Genomic DNA, 14716 nt, shown 5'->3' on the forward strand with positions numbered 1-14716 from the left:
AAGGTGGTAAAGATGGAATCAGGGTTAACATTCTCAAAAATATGTCACACTAATCAATTGCAAGTGCAAGTAGTGCAAATATTTTCTTCATTTTACCAATGAAGAAACTTTCTAGGATTATAATTGCCAGTGCAGTCAAAAGAGGCTTGTCACTGTCTATGTTGCCTGTGCTGCTGTTGTTCAGTTGCCATGTTTCAATGAAGGATTCTTATTATATAAAACAGTGCCCCTCAGGCTTTTTAGCAAAAGGGCAGCTTTATTTTTAAATTATGAAAATAATAATAAACCCAGTCAGTCAGGGGCATGAGAACTTCAGAGAACTTACCTAATAGTCAACAAGGAAATTTACAAATGTTTTCAAACACCCACACAGTACTCACCGTAAATTTAATATTCACAGTTGTTGAATAGAGTTCTTCCTTCAATAATATGTCTATGCATGCTTAATTAAAATTGTTGAGGAATATGGGCTTATTATATATAACCTTCAGAAACAACTTGGCACCCTACAACGTGATCTGAAATACAAACATAGGATCTCAGAGCAGGAAACTCAGTTAGTCAACAAGCTCTTATTAAGTACTTAAGCACTAGGCATACAAAGAAAGGCAAAAAAAGTAAAAAATTTTAAAAAGTCCCTGGCTTCAGGGTGTGTACATTCTAAGGGGGGAGAAAATGTATAAATAACTAGGTAGATACAAGATATGTACAAAGAATGTCCCCTCTATCATTCCCACTCTTTCACTATCCTTCAAACAACTGTCCAATGGCTATTTCTCAGCTGCCTACAAACAAGCCCATTTCTCCTCCATCTTTAAAACCCTTTCACTTAAGTCATCCACTGGCATTAAGTTATTGACCTATATCTCACTTTCCTTTTATGGCTAAACTCCTTGACAAGGCCATCTACAATCGGTGCCTCCACTTCCTTTCCTCTCAGTTTCTTTTAAACTCTTTGCAGTCTGGCTTCCAATCTCATCATTCATTTAAAATGCTCAATCCTAAATTACCAATCATGTCTTAATAGACAATTCTAATGGATATTTCTCAATTCTCATTCTTTTTTCTTTTTTTAAGTTTATTTTTTTAACATTTTTAATTATGCATTCCAAATGCTTTCCCTCCCTCCTGCTCTTGTTCCACCCATTGAGAGGACAAGCAATTTAATATCAATTATACATGTGAAATCATGCAAAACATATTCACATATTAGCCATTTTGAAAAAAAAGGAAAAAAAGAAAGTAAATGTATATGTGTATACACACACACACAAACACACACACACACACTTCAATTTGCACTCTGAGTTCATCAGTTCACTTTCTGGAGGTGGATAGCATTTTTCATCATGAATCCTTCAGAACTGTCTTGGATCACTATATTAATCAGAACAGTTATGTCTTTCACAGTTGATCATCATTACAACATTGCGGTTATTGTGTACAAAGATCTCCTGGTTCTGCTCACTTCATTATGCATCAGTTTCTATAGGTCTTCCCAGGTTTTTCTGAAATCAACCCCCTCATCATTTCTAATAGCACAATAGTATTCTACCACAATCACATGACATAATTTGTTTAGTCATTCCCTAATTGATGGGCATCCCTTCAATTTCTAAATCTTTGCTACCACAAAAAGAGCTGCTATAAATATTTTTGTAATATAAGTCTTTTTCCTTTTTCTTTGATCTCTTTGAGGTACAGACCTAGTAGCGATATTATTGGCTCAAAGACTATGCATAAATTGGGCATTGTTCCAAATTGTTCTCCAAAATGGCTAGATCAGTTCAAAACTCTACCAACAGGGTATCAGCATATTTATTTTTTCCATATCCCCTCCTGCATGATATTTTCCTTTTTCTGTCATAGTAACTAATTTGATGGGTGTGATGTGGTATTTCAAGAGTTACGATAATTTAGATTTCTCTAATTATTAATGATTAAGAGCTTTTTTTCATGTGACTAGTCATAGTTTTGATTTCTTTTACTGAAAACTGACTGTTCATATCTTTTGACCATTTATCAATTGGGGAATGACTCTCCTATAAATTTTTCTCAGTTTCCCATATACTTGAGAAATGAGACTTTTATCAGAGAAACTTGCTGTGAATTTTTTTCCCAGTTTCCCTCTTTCTTTCTAACTTTGGTTGCACTGATTTTGTTTGTGCTCTACTTGCTTTTTTTTTAAAAAAAAAAAGTTTTACCCTTTAAAGTTGTCACAGTATTGGAGGTTGGCAAATGCCATCTTTCTTTTCAAAAAAGGGAAGGTGACTTCTGAAAGCTAAAAACCACTGAACTTCACTTCGATTCCTAGAAAAATTCTAAAATACATTACTAAAGAGAAAGTTAATAAGCATCAAAAAGGGAAGTTTAAATCCTTATAAGCCAGTTTGGGTTAATCAAAAATAAACAAAATTAATTTCACTTAGTTTTCTATACAGTGTTAAGAGAATGAAGAATCAAAGAAACACTGCAGAGGCAGAATCTATAGTGTATGTCACTTAGTTTAATACTCAACAGTAGCTCTTTAATTGTCACAAATGACTTGGTGTGGGATCCTCCAATTAGCCTAGTAACTTAAGAAAAGAGACTGAGCATTAGGCAGAATGTTTTGGTAGAATGAACAAAAGTTCAAATCCTTGCAAGGTACAAGCTGTAGGACCATGGACAAGTCATCTTTCCACCATGGACAATCACAATGAGGTAGCTTTCACTCATCCAGCGCTGGACGCTGTCTAAGCCTCTCTTAAAGCTGCTTAAGATGACACTAGCTTTCTGAGATACCATTTCATACTATTAATTCATATAACAATAACAGTTACCATCTGTATACTACTGAGGTTTTATTTCATCCTCACAACAATCCTGTAAGGTAGTTGTTATTATTACCTCCATCATACAGATGAGAAAACTGCGGCTGAGGGAGATTTGCTCAAAGTCTCACAGCTAGTAAACACCTGGGATGGTTTTAGCTTCCTACTGAGCATATAATATAACAAAACCCAGAGATCTTATTCAAATAAACTGCTATCAAGAAATAAACAAACAAACAAACACACAAAGGATGGAAGGAAGAAAAGAAGGAAGGGAGGATGGAAGGAAAGAAAGAATGAAGGAAGGAAGGAAGGAAGGAAGGAAGGAAGACAGACAATTCATATCTCTGAGCCTGTTTCCTTCACTAGGAAATAGAATGAGGCAAAAATATTTATACTACCTACCTTACTTACCTATTTTACTTAATAAGTGCTAGTTGACTGACTAACTGACCTTACAGGCTTCTGGTAAACTACTTTATGAATATAATAATAATAATAGCTAATACTTATATGGCACTTACTATATGCCAGGAACTATGCTAAGTGGCTTACAATTCTTATCTTATTTGATCTTCACAACAACTGTGGGAGATGATATTATTATCCTCAAATTACAAATGAGGAAACTGAGACAAACAGGCTAAGTGCCTTGCACAAGATCATAAAGCTAGTAAGTATCTGAGGCCAGATTTAATTCCAGGCCCAAAGCTGCATGCAATATAACACCTAGCTGCCCACGTGATTTTCTGTGTTGTGTTTTCTGTATCCTCCCATTGTACCTAGCATGACAGTAAGCACTATATTTGGACTCCATTGATTTGTGTACATCCTGCAACTATCTAGTAGAATGTAAGCTCCTTGAGACAAGGATTATTTTCTTTCTGTCTTTGTAGACCAATGTGTGTGCCTTACACATAGTGCTCAATAAAGTGCTTAACAAATATTTGTTAAATTGAATATATAGCGAATATTTAATTTAAAAAAAATAGAATTGATGACTGGCAGTTGAAAATCTGTCCTTGTGCTGAAGAAACACCATTATTACTTCATGTATGAAGAACTTACTGTAAACACATGACTGAAATGTGGAAGCTATGAAATTTGAAAGGTTCAATAACACAGCAAGAGATTTATCTGAATCTAGACCAGGGGTAGGGAACCTGCAGCCAAACTCTTTGGATTTAGTCAAAGGGTCGCACTTGAGGACCTAGCAGGCCACATGTGGCCTCGAGGCCAGAGGTTCCCCACCCCTGGTCTAGACAACCAATAAATCAAAAACTATTTTTTAAGAGCCTACTATGTTCCAGGCACTATGTTAGGACAGAAAGACCAAAAAATGGAATAATTCTTAACATTCCATTTTATTTTCAAAGAAATGAACAAGATTAAACACAATAATTACAATTAATAAAACAAATACCACACTTTAAATGGGGTCTATCTTTGTTTGCTTTCTTTGATCTATGCAGTATAAACCGGGAAAACAAGGAAGACACTTGCAACAATACTATCAAAACAAAATCAACAGAAGACCCCACCCTCACTTCTCTAACTAAATCCAATAAGGATCACCTTGGGGGGAAATAGTCTTAAATTGCTGTGGCATACACCTTTGTTCAATTAAAGGCTAACTTTCTGGGGACAATGACAGCTCCTCCAAAGGACGCATCTTTTAAGCAATATACAGCTGGATCAAAAAACACCAACAGGAAGACATCTCATCATTTTACAGATCAGCAAATTCAATTTCACTGTGCACAGTACTTTCCCCAAAGCTCAAAACACTTTATATGATATTACCCTTTTTAACATAATCTCATTAGCTCTTCTCTATCCCCTGGATGTGGGCAGTGACAAGTATTATTACAGCTGGGCTTTTACTCTTTCAAGAGAATACTTCATATAATAGCCTAGTACGAATTGTGGGTTGAGAAATAGTATGCTCATACAAGCAAAAAATGAACCTTTTAAGACTCAGAACCCAAGAATTATGAATTTTTAATTTAACAACAAAAAGAAGGGTTCATTTTTGTATGGTGGGACAATATGTACATGTGTATATGAATATTACAAATATACACATAGACATTTACATGTATATAAACATAAATACATAAATATTATGAATCTGAAATATAATCATTATTATATAGTTAGCTAATACTAATGACGATTTTATAATCTGGTTATATTTTTAGGGTCAAATGCTGTGTAATCATCTTAACAACAAAAGGATAAATGGGGGAAAATGCATTTAGTGAAGAAAAATAATCATGGTTCCATGTTTCATCTTTTAATTATCATCTATCCTTTATCAATGGATAGTACTTTTACAAGCCAAAGACAACACAGTGTAGTAAAAAGGGTGCCCCACTTTGAGGTGGGAGTCCTGTTTCTAGTTACTAGCTGAGTGATCCAGGTCAAGTAATCTAATTTGCCTTAGTTAATGAGGCAAGTTTCCTCCTCTGTCAAATGGAGACAATTATAATTACACTTACTTCACGGGACTATGGTAAGAAAAGCATTTTATAAACTTTATAAAGTGTTCCGTAAATTCCAGTTATTTTATTGTTTCTGTTGTTAATGTTAAAAAGAGAAAAACCTTAACACAACTATACAGGATTACAAAGATCTGAATTATAAATGTTCTGTATATGCCTTGGCTGGGGCTCACTTTCTGTAATGTCTCATTCTACAGCTTTTGAGGGTGCTTAAGACTTGTAGTCCTAGGGGGTCAGGATCAAGCGGCAGAGTCAGTGAAAGCTTAGGAGAGGAGAGATCCTTCTTCTATCTTCTGGATTTAATATAAAATGACACATGTTTCAAGCTCTTAATGGAGAGGGCCCTAGAGGGAAAAATTCTGAGAAGCCAACATTTAGAGAAGGTGGCACCTCAGTCATGTCTCTATTCACAACTTACCAACTAGAGACTTCAGAAAATGTCCCATTAGGTGTGATTTAGGCATCTCTTTCTCTCTCTCATGGTTGTTTTTCTCATGGTTGATGACTTTCAGTAGGAGAGTTCATTCACTCTGTGCATTGTCTGGCATGTTGTCATCTGCATAATTTCTTTGATTTCTGCCAGCTTGGATTAAATGGGTTTACTTGCTATTCACTGTGTGTGATGGTGTCTGTGTTAACATGTGGTAAAAGAAGTAAGATTGGACTTATAGCCTGAAGCACTCCCTTCTCCATTAAAGGGATGGCAACCAAAAATGCAGCTTATACTTAAAAATTATTTTCTCTAGACTAACCATATTTAGGAGATATATAGATATAATTCTAGCATGGTATCCATCTCAGAGGACAGCAGAGTGGCTACCCTTTTAAGGCCAATCCTCTGCTTCCTTTCTGGAAAGAATCAAAGTCTCACTTGGAGAAAAGTCAGTGGAACAGACTTTAGAATGTGTGTGTGTGTGTGTTTTCACATTTCCCCATGAGCCATATCTAGGCAAACCCATGTGAACACTTATGACCTTCATGGGTAACACACATCCTACACTATGATTCTGTGATCATGTAATACAGACATCTACACATATGTCTCATCCCCCTGGCTGTAAACATGTGTGTAATCTATATTTTGTGCATTCCTTAGCATGTAGTTCAGTGATCTATACTAAATCAAGGTTTGTTGAGATGAATTAAATATTCTTCCACAAAATTCCGGCCAGTTTTCATAATACAGAATACTTCAGGGATTCATAACTTCATCAGGGTGGGTACTCACACCATCAATGCAAACTGCATCCTGTTAAGCACCTCAGTAAATGGTCTCTGATTTGCTATGGCCAAAAATATTTGTGCGGTAGCCAACCTGATGATAGGCCCCTCCACACTTTGCAAGATTGTTCCTCTGACAAAAGACAACAGGGATCTCTCAAAATCTTTCCAGTTTGAAACCCAGGACTTGCCTGAGCTCCACTGGCCCAGCCTTCAAGAACCCAGCATTGCCTTCATGCCAGAGAAGGCACTGGAGGAAGACTTGAGGTTCCCACAGAAACACTTTGGTGTTAGGTTCTACTGCACAGTAAGAAATATAATCCAGCTATATTCAGGGTTAAATGGACTCCTATCTTGTAACTAGCTCTAAGTACTACTTAGAACCGTGACTCTGAGGGACAAAACAACTAATTTTCAAGCAAAGCATCCCCGTTCTTAAAATGGGAAAGGCCATAGGGATTAGAGAGCTCAGAGGCAGGAAGAAGCAAGCTACTACCTTCCACCCAAGCATCCTGGCATCTAGTTCAGGTGAAATCAAGTTTTATGTACTATGAATAAAGCAAATAGCAGCTATCTCCCTGCTCAGCTGTCTCACCATCTAGCTAGCAACAAATCTAGGGTCACAGAGATCACCCTGATTCATTGAACGCTAGGGAGAGAAATAACTAGATCATTCTTAGCTAGCCATAAATCATTAGGCTCCAGAGCAGATGCAAATATGCTCCAAAATAAAATGCTATAACATTACCAGACCACTAAATTATTCCATTGACATATTGTAATCTGAAATGAACTCCAATTTCCTCTTCTTCTGTAAATGTAAATCATTCTCTCTGATTTGACACATTTTTTCACTGAACTTATTAACTTTATGGAGAGTTCATTAACCAAAGCAAAGAACTATGCAAACCAATCTATCCTAACACTAATCTCTTCACAAACACGAGGTAAGATAATCAAGGTGAAAGCTAGGAGACCCTTCCAGATGGACTTGTTTTCTAGGGTTTTATTACCATTATCATCACTACCATCATCATTATTTGCTTACTTTTTAAAAGTAATTATTTTCCTCATGAAAAGTACTTAAACTATATAAGCTTTGGTTTCCTCTGCCATAAAATGAGGGGTCTGAGATACATGTCCTCTAAGGTCCCTTTTCATTTGCATATTCTATGAAATCCATGAGAGCTGGCAACTTTCTAACTAAAAGACACATTTTAACTTAAAGTAGGATTCTTAATCTTTTTGTCTCATGGCCTGCAGTGTGTTGAAGCCTATGGGCTCTTTCTCAGAATGTTTCTTAAATGCGTAAAATAAAATATCAAAGATTACCAAGGGTAATAATTATTTTGAAATATAATTATTAAAAAAAATTAAGTTCAAGAATCCCAGGTTAAGAACCCATGAATTAATGTACAGTGGACTGATTAAGCCATCCACATAGGAAGAAAAAAATAAGTAGGTAAAGAACAGCATCACTCAAGAAGCACCTAACACATAGTAGGCATTTAGTAAATACTTATAGATTGACTGGCAAAACTATAAAGAGTAGTTCATCAGGCAGATCACTTAGTCTATAATAATATTTTAATATATTATATTAAGATGTTTTAGACTGGCACTGCAGATGAATAGTGAACTAAAACCTAGAATTATGGAGGGAAAAAGAGAGGAAGTTGGATTGTATAGGAGAATTTATAAAAGGTTTTCAATAATTTCAAACTGCTGACTGCTACAAAAAATCCATCTTTTAATACTAATATTCTCCCAATGAAGTCATATGGCTGAAAAATCACAAAATACCATTCTCTCAAAAGGCTCAAAATTACAGGTAATTAAAAGGGCAATGGAAGGATTAATAATACATAGGCAAGCGAGAGAGAGTCACATGACTGCAAAATATTTCCAACTTTTCTTTATCCTTAAGAAGTACTACAGAGAATGCAAGACATCTACAGCCAGAGAAGGAAATAAGTCAGTCATGGAATAACAGCAAGGGATAAGAGATGGACAACCCAACCTCTGCATTGATGTCATTGAATTAATTAATTAATGTCCTAAAAGAACCAAAGGAAAGCCTCCAACATATGAGATGAATCCTCTAAGGAAATCCTCAGAAAAGATAAGAATCATACAGGATGAGATATGGAAGAGTTGTGATTTTGAGTCGTCAAAACATATACATTGATGAGATAAAGGATTCGTTGAATGATAGAAATACAATATGTGACTTTAAAACGTGGAAGTTTTAGGACAGGTTGGTAATTCAAGACATATACTTTCCAGGCTGATACAGTATATGTTTTGGTTAAAAAAAAAAAATTAACAAGCATGTTAAGTTGAGGTGGAGCCAAGAGGGCAAAGAAAAGGTAGGAACTCGACTGAGCTCTCCCAAATTACTCTCCAAACAACTTTAAATAACTCCTCCAAATGAATTCTGGTGCTGCAAAGCACAGAGTGAAACAATTTTCTGGCCCTAGACAACTTCAGAGGTCAGCAGAAAAGGGCTGTCACATTGAGGTGACAGTGGGGTACAGTCCAGCACAGGCAATGCTGCAGCAAGAAAGCAGCAGGCAGCTCCTGGCAAGCCAGGGCAGGCCTTGGGGCAACGAAATCAACAGCAGCAGCTTATGGAACTCTCAGCTCAGAGATCACAAGGGGGTCAGAAAACTGATCAAAAGGAGATTTCACAGCTCCCTTTGCTGGCACTGGGTACAAGACTCTGTTGCATGTGATCTAGGTCTCCTAGGCAAAGAGGAGTACTAGCACATTAGAGCGGGTAGCTTCAGAGAAGCAGAGACCCCGGTAACAGTTCCAGAGTGGAAAAAGAGTGCGTGAGGTCACTTACAGATCTGACACAGACCAAGAGAGCACTGACCATATCTTTCCTTAAATTATACCACTCAGGAAGAACTGAAAACTTACAGACTCACAGAGTCAGCTCTGAGGGCACCATCAAGAAAGGCCTGAAGCTTGAGACAGCACCCCCTCCATCCCAGGAGCAGAGCCCCCACTTTAACTTAGAGTTAAAAGTCAAGATATCAGCGGGGAAAATGAGGCAAAAAAAAAAAAAAAATCCTGACCACAGAAAGATACTATGGTAACCAAAAAGATTAAAAAAAAAATTCAGAAGAAGACAACAAAGTCAAAATGATTACATCCAAAGCCTCAAAGGAAAAATGTGAATTCATCTCAGACCAAAAAAGAATCCCTGGAAAAGCTCAAAAAGGGTTTTAAAAATCAAATAAGAGAAGAAATGGAAAAACTGGCAAAAATTTCCTAAATGAGAGTGATGCAAAAAAAAAATCATAAAAAAAGCAACAGCTTGGTAAAGAAGGCACAGAAAAAAAAAAATACTGAAGAAAATAACACCTTAAAAAACAGAATAGACCAAATCATAAAAGAGGCACAAAAATCCACCAAAGACAAGAACACCTTAAAAAAGCAGAATTAGCTAAATAGAAAAGGCGTTATAAAAGCTCATTGAAGAAAATTAATTCCTTAAAAATTAGAATTGGGTGACTCCATGACACATCAAAAAATAATCAAAAAAATTCAAAGAATGAAAAAAATAGAAGAAAATGTGAAATATCTAATTGGAAAAACAACTGACCTGGATCAAAGAGAGATAATTTAAGAATTATTTGGACTACCTAAAAGTCATGATCAAAAAAAAAAAGAGTCTAGATATCATCTTTCAAGAAATTATCAAGGAAAACTAACCTTCTGGAACTAACTAACTAATCCTGGAACCAAAGGATGAAATAGAAATGGAAAGAATCCACCAATCACCTTCTTAAAGAGATCCCAAAATGAAAACTCCCAGGAATATTACAGGCAAATTCCAGAGCTATCACGTCAAAGAGAAAATATTGCAAGCAGTCAGAAAGAAACAATTTAAATAATGTGGAGTCACAGTCAGGAAAACACAACATTTAGCAGCTTCCACACTAAAGGATCAGAGAGTTTGATACTCTGGAGGGCAAAAGAGGTGGGATTACAACCAACAATCACCTACTCAGCAAAACTAAGCATAATCCTTCAGGGGAAAAATGAAATATTCAATTATTCCTGATGAAAAGATCAGAGCTGAATAGAAATTCTGACTTTCAAATACAAGACTCAAGAGAAACATAAAAAGGTAAACAGGAAGGAGGAATCAAGGGATTCAATGAGGTTAAACTGTTTACATTCCTACATGGAAAGATGATACTTGTAACTCCTAAGAACTTTCTCCTTATTAGGGAAACTAGAAGGAGAATACATAAAGGACACAGGTGTGAGTTGAATATGATGGGATATCTAAAAAGATCAAATTAAAGGGTGAGAAAGAGGAATGAACTGAGAGAAGGAGAAAGGTAGAATGGCGTAAATTATCTCACACAAAAATAGCACAACAGAGCTATTCCAGTGGAGGGGAATACGAAGGAGGAAGTGGGGTGGGGGGGGGGGGTATGTGAACCTTACTCTAATTGGAATTGGCTCAAAGAGGGAATAACATACATCACTCAATTGAGTACAGAAACCTATATTATCCTACAGGAAAGTAGGAGGGGAAAGAAATAGAAGGAGGGAGGCTGACAGAAGAGAGAGAAGACTGTGGGAGATGACAGTCATTAGAAAAACACTTTTGAGGATAGTCAGGTGAAAGGAGAGAGAGAGAGACAGAGAGAGACAGAGACAGAGACAGAAGGACAAAAAGGGGTAGGGTTGGGGAAATGTTGTTGTCCTCAATTTTCAAAGAGGACCAAAATAATATCACTATCATAGAGTCAAGTTCCAATGTGTCCGACTGTGGCTGATCAGACCCATATGAGCTCTGAATGTTCTACCATAGGTTGGGCACAGATAGTCTGTGTGAACCTTTGGGGTGGATTCTCTAAATTTGCATATCTTGCATTTCTCTTGAGCTACCTCAATTCTGCTTTGCTCACAGAGTACAGCACCTTTTCTGGTGTGGGCATGCCATGCTGAGCAATTCTGTGCCAGTGTCTCCCATGTCACACAATCAATTCCAAAGTTCTTAAGAGAGACCTTGAGAGTACTCTTGTATGTCTTCTTCTGACCACCATGTGAAAGCTTGCCTTGAGTGAGTTCTCCATAAAATAGTCTTTTTGGCAAATGTACGTTTTGCATTCAAACAATGTGGTCAGCCCATAGCAGTTGTGCTCTCTGAAGCAGAGTTTGAATGCGTGCAGTTTAGCTCAAGAAAGGACCTCAATGTCTGTATCTTATCCTGCCAGGTGATCTTCAGAATCTTCCTAAGACAATTCAAATGGAAGCAATTCAGTTTCCTGGCATGGTGCTGGCATACCATCCAGGTTTCACAGGCATGTAACGATGAGGTCAGCACAACTGCTCTGTAGACCTTCAGTTTGGTAGGCAATCACCTCTTCTCTCCCATACTTTCCTTCAGAGCCTCCCAAACACTGAGCTAGCTCTGACAATGTGTGCATCAAACTCATTATCAATGTATACATCCCTGGAAAGCATACTACCAAGGTAAGTGAACTTATTCACAGCATTTAAAACTTCTTCATTTGCTGTAACCAATGGTTCCACATATGGATGGTGTGGTGGTGGCTGATGGAGCACCTGTGTTTTCTTGGTGTTAATTGTTTGGCCAAAATTAGCACAAGCAGCACAGAATTGATCCATACTTTGTTGTATCTCAGTTTCAGAGGCTGCATTGAGTGCACAATCATCTGCAAACAGAAAATCATGCACTAACACTCCCTCCACTTTGGTCTTGGCTTGCAGTCTTTTCAAGTTGAAGAATCTACCATCAGTGCGGGTAGCTGACCTTGATGCCATGTTTATCCTCATTGAAAGCATTTGACAACATGGTTGAAAACATCATGCTAATAAGCATGGGAGCAAGCACACAGCCTTGTTTCACTCCATTGGTGACTAGGAAAGCACGAGAGCATTGTCCATCATCCAGAACCTGGGTAAGCACATTGTCATGAAATTGACATACAATGCTGAACATCTCCAGGCAACCAAATTTGGACATAATTTTCCATAAGCCCTTATGACTGACAGTATCAAAGGCCTTGGTCAGATCTATAAATGTCATATACAGACCTCTGTTCTGTTCCTGACATTTCTCCTGGAGTTGTCAGGCAGCAAACACCATATCAACCATTCCTTGGCCCTTTCTGAAGCCACCCTGGCTCTCAGGTAGATGACCATCTTCCAGGTGAAAGATCAGCCTATTAAGGAGGACTCTGGCAAGAATCTTGCCAGCAATGACTAAAAGAGACAGACCCTCCCCGCCCCCCCATGATTGCCACAGAACAATCTATTTCCAGAGGTGGGAAATAGCGTGAAAGGAAATACACAGGTAGTAATAATAATTGTGAAAAAAAAATTTTCAGCAAGTTTCTCTGATAAAAGACTCATTTCTCAAATATATAGAGAACTGAGTCAAATTTATAAAAATAAGTGCCATTCTCCAATTGATAAATGGTTAAAGGATATGAATAGGCAATTTTCAGATGAAGTAATCAAAGCTATCTATAGTCATGTGGAAAAAAAATGTTCTAAATCACTACTGACTGGAGAAATGCAAATTAAAACTGAGGTACTACCTTATACCTCTCAGACATTCTGCTAATATGGCAGAAAAGGAAAATGATAAATGCTGATGGGTATGTGGGGAAACTGAGATACTAATAATGCATTATCAGTGGAGTTGTGAACTGAATCAAGACATTCTAGAGAGCAATTTGGAACTATGCCCAAAAGGCTATAAAACCATCCATACTCTTTGACTCAGCAATACCACTACTGTGTCTGTATCCCAAAGAGATTAAAAAGAAAGAAAGAAAGAAAAGAAAAAGGACTTACACGTACAAAAATATTTGTAGCAACTCTTTTTGTGGTGGCAAAGAATTAGAAATTGAGGGGATACCCATCAACTGGGGAATGGCTGAACAAGTTAGAGTATATGATTGTGATAAAATACTATTGTACTTAAGAAATGACATGCAGGATGCTCTCAGAAAAACCTGGAAAGACTTACATGAATTGATGCAAAGGGAAATGAGCAGAACCAGGAGAACAATGTACACCGTAATAGCAATATTGTACAATGAACAACTGTGAATGACTTAACTATTCTCAGTAATACAATGATCCAAGACAATTCTGAAGGATTTATGATGGAAAATGCTAACCATCTCCAGAGAAAGAACTGATGGTGTCTAAATGCAGATCAACACATACTTTTTTACTTCTTTTTTTTTTTTGATCTGTGTTTTCTTTCACAACATGACTAACATGGAAATGTTTTGCATGACGGCACTTGTATAACCTATATCAAATTACTTGCCTTCTCAGTGAGAGGGGAGAAGACAGAGGAAGAGACTTTGGAATCAAAATTTTAAAAAACAAATGTTAAAAATTGTTTTTAACATGTAATTAGGAAAAATAGTATATTAAATATACATTTAAAAAAAATTTAAAAAAACCAAGCATGTTAAGTGTTATACAATTGTGTAGGGCATCCAGATGACAGAAGAAAAAAGAAAAAAAATATTAATGTGTAGTAAGAGAGATCTAGTTATCTATATGTTAGGCAAGGTTAACTAATTCTCAGTGGTAAAGCTTATAAATAGTGGGTCAGTGTTCACAAGGTTTCAACATAACATTGATTGTTGCATTCCTGTACAAAAATTACAGGATAGGCAAGAGCCATCTTCAGGGCCAGTCAGGTATCTCAGACCAAGAGGAAAGAAAGGGCACAGAAAGAGAGAGATTAAGGTGTCAAATCCAAAGCGGCAGGACTGATAAAGCACACTCAGAATACAGAGTTACCATAAGGTTTTTTTTTTATTGTTGTTCTTTTTATGTTGCCTGAAAGAGCCCACAAGTTTTAAAATTACTTAAAATTTGGTAGTTGGAGAGATTTGGGAAGTTAGCGCTAAGTGGTGGAGTAGCAGGAAGTATAGCAAGCTACACAAACAAACACACATACATACACACACACAATCTCCCACAATTCCTCCAAACAGATCTATAAAACACATCAACAAAGGGAAAAGAATAAACATTTAAATAGCACCTACTTTGTGCCAACACTTAACAAATATAATCTCAATTACATCCTCATCAGAAAAAAACAAATAGCAAATCATTTTTTCCAACAAAGGTCAACACAGGGAGACATGACAG

The 14716-nt window shown here is 36.8% G+C and overlaps 1 protein-coding gene across 4 annotated transcripts in view; it reads right to left on the reverse strand.

Annotated features, from left to right (window-relative positions):
• The window catches only part of ZFAT (zinc finger and AT-hook domain containing), a 271413-nt gene that overhangs the window by 230394 nt on the left and 26303 nt on the right, over positions 1-14716 (reverse strand). Inside the window, exon 2 of one of the 4 annotated variants that reach the window (XM_027860424.1) lies at positions 381-518. The exons of the other annotated variants lie outside the window; for them this stretch is intronic. The gene's annotated coding sequence lies outside the window, so the exon portion shown is untranslated. The remainder of the gene's footprint in view (positions 1-380; positions 519-14716) is intronic. 4 annotated transcript variants of the gene reach the window in all.

The sequence above is a fragment of the Vombatus ursinus genome, unplaced genomic scaffold, assembly GCF_900497805.2.
Source record: "Vombatus ursinus unplaced genomic scaffold, bare-nosed wombat genome assembly UNPS02014180.1, whole genome shotgun sequence".
Taxonomy (NCBI): Eukaryota; Metazoa; Chordata; class Mammalia; order Diprotodontia; family Vombatidae; genus Vombatus; species Vombatus ursinus.